The sequence below is a fragment of the Lathyrus oleraceus genome, chromosome 7, assembly GCF_024323335.1.
Source record: "Lathyrus oleraceus cultivar Zhongwan6 chromosome 7, CAAS_Psat_ZW6_1.0, whole genome shotgun sequence".
Classification (NCBI taxonomy): Eukaryota; Viridiplantae; Streptophyta; class Magnoliopsida; order Fabales; family Fabaceae; genus Lathyrus; species Lathyrus oleraceus.
Genome location: NC_066585.1, coordinates 196,120,358 through 196,128,230, shown reverse-complemented (window position 1 = coordinate 196,128,230; position 7,873 = coordinate 196,120,358). Strand labels below are relative to the sequence as shown.

At 36.4% G+C, this 7,873-nt stretch overlaps 1 long non-coding RNA gene across 1 annotated transcript; it reads left to right on the top strand.

Annotated features, from left to right (window-relative positions):
* The first annotated feature begins 6,592 nt into the window (after positions 1-6,592).
* On the top strand, positions 6,593-7,231 carry LOC127108314 (uncharacterized). Its single transcript, XR_007795998.1, has 3 exons — positions 6,593-6,766; positions 6,882-6,950; positions 7,055-7,231. It is a non-coding gene; the product is annotated as an uncharacterized LOC127108314 (long non-coding RNA).
* The last annotated feature ends 642 nt before the right edge of the window (positions 7,232-7,873 follow it).

Sequence of the window (7,873 nt, the reverse complement as noted above, 5' to 3'; positions counted from 1 at the left end):
TCCCTCAGTTTCGTCGTCTAACAAAGGGGAACCCAATAATTCATTGCAGATATTGTTGTCTTGGTTAACTCTACCATTCACGACCTTTCCATCTATACGGAGACCCAACAACATGTACACGTCCTCAAGTGTGAGGGTACACTCACCAATCGGAAGGTGAAATGTGTGGGTCTCAGGTCTCCATCTTTCCAACAAAGCCAGGATGAACTTGTAGTCTACCGAGTACGTAACAATGTTGAGTAGTTTTCCAAATCCATATCCTCTAATATATGGTTCTATTAAAGGATCGTGGGGTACATATTCATGTACACGACATCTAAACCGCTTCGGATCCTAATAACAAAAAAGTAAGAAAATACAATAAGAAGAAGAAATACATAATCAACAAACACAACTCTATAAGAAGTAAGAAAAACATCGATAACAAAGGTATAAAACTAAAAACATAAAAAGTAAAAAGAAAGAGATATTCTCGAGTGTGCCTCTGTGTTCATCGCCCATAGTCAATAAAGACATGATTTGATTTTGGAGAGCTTAAGTGTGGTAGAGGATTAGTGTGACAAAGAAGAATATAATTGAGTATTGATGAAGATGATTTGATATTATTGATATGAGAGGCTATTTATAGATGAATGAGTGAGTAGGTTTGCAATCTAAAAATAATGGGATTGGTTGCATGCAATGGCAAAAGAAAACAATGGAATGAAAAAATGCAGAAACCATGTGAAGAATATTTGTTCTAGGCGCATGTGAAGAATCCACATGCAAAGGAAGAGGCGCCCTTCCTCTTGGCGCCTTAGTGTAGGTCAATGGGAAGGGGGGGCCTTCCTAGTGGCACCTTGCTACAATTTTTGTGAAGGGGTGTCATTCCTCTTGGCGCCCAAGTTACTTTATGGCGCCTAGGGAATGGGTGCCTGTTAGGAATATTAGGGCACATGGATTCCTTGGTTCAGAGGTTCCTTGATTCCCTGGGCGCATATGTGTTCTTTTCACTCTTTTCACTGCATGTTAGATTCTTTTTACTGCATGCATGGTCAAGTATGTACAGACAATGACTATTTATGTTGTGCAGATGAACAACTTACCAATGCATTCAATTCCAGCAAAGAAATTGACATATTTAATATTTGAACAAAATGTCTTCCACACAACATTACATGATCAGTGCCCATGTCAAAGGTGAAATATTTGATCATCAGTTGTTCAGTTTTTGGTTTTCGAAACACAGAGGTAACTTGGTTTACTATAAATCGACGATCAAATTTTTCACATCTGAAACAAAGAATAGAAAAGAAATTACAGTGCAGCAATGTGGGTCAAATCATCTATAAAAATCCGGTTTGGTTTGCAGAAAACCAGGTGAAATTTTATCAGAAGAAGATTCGAGATGATGACAATGTTCAGCATATGTCTGTCAGTCACGAATAATCCGGTTACAATGATATAGAGTTATATATATTACCACATCGACAACAGGTGTCTCAGTTCATTTATCAGTCACAAGTGTTTTGTGAGAATGATGACGAACAAGATGAGGTGAATGTTCCAGATGATGAAGAAGAAGAAGCCGAGATCATGGTTGATTCAATGGTGAACGCTGATGAGGAAGAGGAGCCAATACCAGCAAGTCACGTATATTGCCCACCCCAACACATGACAAGGTTGAATTTGGGTTCAGATGAACCTTCAGCAGATGTATGGTGCAATCCTTACGTGCAGATGCAAGGATCTTTGAAACAAGGAGACACATTTCACACAAAAGAGGAATGTGTAAAAGCCATTAGGAAATTCCACATGCAACTATCAGCTGATTTCAGAGTTGACAGAACTGACGCATCGAGGTATAAAGTTTATTGTCCGAATGAGCACTGCCTTTTTAGGTTGTCAGCTTCGTACCGGAAGAGGAGCGAGTCTTGGAAGATTGGATCAATGGGTCCAGATCACACACGCATGCTGACAAACCCAATGCAGGATCATCGTAAATTAAGCTCTCAGCTAATATGCGATGGAATATTGTCTGTCATTGGAGACAAACCCTTGTTAAAGGTGAGTACAATAATCTCGCATATTAGGGAAGAGTACGAGTACACTCCATCATATAGGAAGGCATGGATAGCTAGGACAAAGGATGTTGAAAAAGTGTCTTACAAACAACTTTCAAAATACCTGTTGGCTCTAAAACAATATGCTCCCGGGACAATTGTCAAGATGGAAACATTGCCCGCGTATACACCAGATGGTACGTTTGCTGTTGGAAATAGAATGTTTCACCGTCTCTTCTGGGCCTGTCAACCATGTATCATAGGTTTTTTTTTTTGTAAACCAATTATACAAATTGATGGTACATGGTTGTACGGAAAATACAAAGGAACGTTACTGATGGCAGTGGCACAAGATGGGAACAATAATATTTTTCCAATCGCCTTTGCTCTAGTTGAAGGGGAGACTGCTGAGGGATGGAGTTTTTTCCTAAGAAATCTCCGATTGCACGTTGCACCTTAGCCTAACTTATGTTTGATCTCCGACAGACACCCTTCGATCATCAATGCATATAATAACATTGATAACGGCTGGCAAAATCCTCCTTCGACACATGTGTTATGTATTAGACATATTTCTTAGAATTTCATGCGGGAAATCAAAGATAAGACGTTGCGGAAGAAGGTTGTCAATGCATGTTACGCATTATCAAAACCTTCTTTCAAACACTACCGCGAAGAAATAAGATTCTCAAACAAAGATAGGTACGATGGATCGATAATATTCCGTTGGAGAAGTGAACTAGGCCATACGACAACGGTCAGCGTTGAGGCCACATGACAACAAATCTTGTGGAATCAATAAACTCTGTCTTCAAAGGCATCTGTAACCTTCCAATAAACGCTTTGGTGCAGGAAACATATTTCAGGCTAGGGGAGCTGTTTGAAACCAGACGCTCAAAATGGAGTTCAGTGTTGCAATCTAGACAGTTGTTCAGTGATGCTTCAATGAAATTCATCAGACATGAAGCTGCCAAAGCAAACACACACGTGGTTACGGTATTTGACTGAACTAAAGGTTGGTATAGTGTTGCCGAGTCCATGGATCACAATGAAGGCATGCCGATGGGACAATACAGAGTCGAACTAGATAGAGGTTGGTGCGACTGCGGAAAGTTCCAAGCCTTTCGTACCCCCTGCTCCCATGTAATTGTGGCATGCTCAAAGGTTCGAAGAGATCCATCCTACTTGCTATCTAAAGTTTATAAAATCGTCAGCCTTTCAAATGTTTATAAAATTAGTTTTTCCATAGTGGCAAAAGATGATTATTGGCCAGAATATCAAGGGGACATCGTCTGGCATAACGAAGTTATGCGAAGGAAGAAAAAGGGTCGCCCAAACAGCACCCGGATTCGAACCGAAATGGATACGGCGAACAAAATGGTCAGACTATATAGTCCATGCCGTCATCCAGGTCACAATCGTAATAACTGTCCTAGTGTTGGAACGAGCACAACCAGATAAATTAACATGTACCTCTATTGCAGTATATGAAAAACTAAATTTATTTCATAATAGACGTATGTGACAAAAGTAGCATTACATAAACAGTAACATAAATAATTATAACAAATACAATACAAGAACTATGCGATTACAACCATCAAAACAATTTTGAACATGTAATGCATCATCCTACGAGCATCTTGGTCGGTCTTAATATCCACTCATTCGCGCACTTCTCCATTTTGGTTGAATGTGGACACAAGCCATTGTATTCTTCTAATCTGTTCACCCACTCCAATTTCTCCCTCTAACCAACTGTACAACGTCCGATTAAGACGTTCAAACATATCTGTGTTCCAAAGTCGAATCTGTATCGGAGCCGCAACGACGGAAAATATTACATCAACATTTCATTTCTGAATGTATGCAGACATTGTTGAAACAAAGAAAATTGAAATTGATGATGGTTGAACTAGACAAATTATGGTATTAGGAGATGAGTTTTAGTAAAAAATATTGCATCCAATGCGTGATATTTATAGAGACGAAACATTAATTGTACAAAACATGTGGGCGCCTGGGGGATTGGCGCCCACATGACATGACATTCAGGCGCCAAAGGGATTGGCGCCCACACTACAAAGCACACTTAGGCGCTAGGAGCATTGGTGCCTCCTCATGAGGGAGAATGCATGCACCACTAGCATTGACGCCTCCTCGTGAGGGCGAATGCATGCACCACTAGCATTGGCGCCGCCTCATGAGGAGCCCAATGCATGCGCCAATGCTAGTGGTTGAAGGAGAAGGGTGATCCAAAATGCAGCGGAATTTAAAAAATTCTCCTTTAGTGATCTTTACGAATGTGCATGATCAGTGATAGAATTGTTACCTCTTGTGGCGATTGAAACCTTTGATGCAGATCTACGTAGCGATCACGAACGTTGAACGGTGACAACGCCTCTACTTACTCCACACGAATAGATTCCTTCAATCTCAGTGCTAGCTACTATGAATGAAGGCTTTGAGTGTGAGAGAGAGAGAAACGAAATTGCAACTACACAAATGCTTCTGCACAAGGGTTCTATTTATAGAACCACTTGTGTGGGCTGCAAGCTAAAAAGCCCACTTAAGTGTATGTGGCTCATATCTTATAATATGCCAAAATCACTTAAGCGTGTGGTACCTTACCATATTTCGTATTCTACTTAAGTACACCGTACCTTACGATGTTCTACAATTCACTTAAGTGCACCGTACCTTACGGTGTTCCTTAGTTACTTTATCTTTCATCAATATGTCCTTTTGTGTGTGATCCTGTAGGTTTTCGCGGCATTGCCAATTATATTAAATCACGTATTTAACATAATAAATAGTGAGCAGTATCTAGCAACACATCATTGCTACCTAAGACACGAAAATGTCATGTGATCTGACAAATCCTTTTGTGATAATACTTATGTGTACAATTACCCTTTTGCCCTTATGTCTATATTGAACACATGGCATAGACCGTGTCATCCTTGTCCAGTTCAATATTGGGCCCATAGACATTTATCCTATTATGCAGGATGGGCATATTCCATCTAGGTCACTCATGTCCCTCAACATGCTTCATGGAGTACCCATCAACTGTCTTTATGGTCATCCAGTTACGGACAACGTTTGATCAACAATAAGGCACTTGACTCTACATCTAGAGTCCATAGTGGTTTCAGGTCGAAGGGTGGTATACACCATTATCACCATGAGAATAACTTATGACACTTTGCATAACATTCTATATAGTATTCTCATAGCGGGTCAATCCAGTATAAATATTACTCTTAATATTCATACCTATGTTTAAGACTTGATAACTCCTTATCCATGATCCATGAGATGTGATCATCAGTCTATATACATAATAGTCTTAATGCTTTAATGTTATCCCACTTCACAATAAAGCTCGACTACGGATACTTTAAGAATAATGTCCTTATGTTTAATGTGATCTCATGATTAAGTCATACTTGATAAATTAAACGGACTAGCTATTCTATAGACTTTATTAAACAAACATAATAAAGAAAAAGCCTTTTATTATTAATAAATAGTTCGATACAAGTACCAAGAGCATTGACGCCTCCTCATGAGGGCGAATGCATGCGCCACTAGCATTGACGCCTCCTCATGAGGAGCCAAATGCATGCGCCAATGCTAGTGGCGCCTCCTCTTCATGTATTAGGGATGAGCCAATTCATCTGGCGCATCCTCTTCAAAACATGGTTGTTTTGGTAATTTTAAAAAAAAATGAAAAAAATGGTTATTTTAAAAAAAATTGAAACTTTTACTATAGTAAAAAAATATAAATTTTTTTCTTCGAAAAAAAAATTATTCTGGATTTTTTTTCCTGAAAAATTAAAATTAAAATATTTTTTTTTAATTATTTTTTGCCAGAATTCTTAAAAAAAATCTGATTTTTTTACTTCTTCTTTAGGAAAATAAAAAAATTTATTTTATTTTTATAAATAAAAGACTTTTTTTTAAAATAAATATTTTTAAATTAATTATTTTTTATGAAATTAAAATAATTAATTTTAAAAGAGTTCAAATTATAAATTTGGTTTATAATTGCAAACTAATTATAAACTAGTTTATAAATACAAACTGATTATAAACTAATTTTAAACTGAATTGAAACCATTTTTGCAGTTAATTGTATTTTTAATGAAATGGTTATTATAAACTGAACTGAACTATAAATGTGGTTTGATTCAATGGAATTCATGAACCATGGACACCCTAATTGATAGTATGAATGTTGTTCAAATTGCAATATTTCTAATAAAAATTTGGGGATGCCTTTTCACTGTAGTTGTGGTGGAAATGGTTAAACATATTATGTACCTATACAAACTGTGGTTATTCTCTAGATTTAAAATTGAGATTGAGTATCATGTTCTTTGCTTTGCCTTTTGGGACAAAGAATATGTCTTGGTACTTGGATTAACAACTGCGGCATTGAGAGCTATCATGAAAGAAGTAAGTCAATAATTTGTGAAAATTTCATTATTTATTTACTACATCATACATGTTATGTACTCTTCATAATTGTGTTATGTAGCCAACTTACTCATATGACATTCTTGATCAATTAGGCATATGAGGATAACCCGTTAATTTATCCTGAAATCCTTGACAAACTTTTGAAAAAGAAATTTTCATTCCGTGTCAAATATCAGACTATGTACCAACAATGCTCGATTGTAATACTTAATGATGATTTCTTAAACCCCAATGAGGTAATGTTACTGCAAATTTGTTTCACATATTTCATTTACTAATGATGAACTTTAAACTAATCTCTATATTTCTTTTGAATATAATAGCCAAGCCCTTTTTAGCTATTTCATGCAGCAAACATCAAAGGCTCCACATAAAGTGCATGTTGCCACCATTCCATTTGATCAAAATAACCAAACTATGGTGTGTATTCTTTACATAAACTTATTACTTGGCATTATGCATCTTCGTTTCTTTATCATTCTCAAGCTTACCTTCTAATTACCTTCTCATTTTACTATGCATAGCTGAGCCAATCCACCGATTTAACTATCTCTACACAACCAACCATGTCAAACAAGCAAAATTGGAGCCTTGAATGTAGTTCAACTAATACACCAGCGAAAAGATATGCTCCTACCATTAACCTAATGATCTTCCTGCAAATGCATTTATAACACCCAAGCAATCTGCAACCAAAGAAAAACAATTCAAGATAGAATGTGAAAATGATTTGTAATCATTTTTTAGCATGGAATTAGAACTAATTTTTTGTACTGTTAGGCAACTCATTACTAACTTGCTGTATTATAATACTTCTATGTTTTAAGTATGCTTTTTGTACCTTTATTGATACAATCCTAGAGGTTTAATCTTAACTGCTAAATTTGGTCATTTTGTTCTAAATATAAGTCAATTCCACTGCCTATCACCTCTTATGGTTCAATTTATTTTTCCTTTTAATTGGTTAAGTTTAATCTTTGAAATTTGTTAAGAGTGTATTGCCTTGCCCTTAAATTGATATGCCATCACTACTTATTAACTTATGCTTTACAAAAAAATCTACCATCAAAAGCATTCACAAGTATAATTACCTCATCTAATGTGTTTATAGTAGGTAAAATCAAAAGTATAAGGTTGTATCCTTGATAAATGTATTTCCGGTTTTATTATTGTCTTTAATACTATCTTTATTTTTCTTTATTCTCCATTAAGGAGAAAATCAATTGTAATAATTATATCCTCGCTATATAAATCAGTTTAAGGCTGACGAATAAAATATAACCACTTTTACCTATTTTTTCCAATATGGTATCAAGTTCACTGGGTTAAGGGTTACCGTAAAG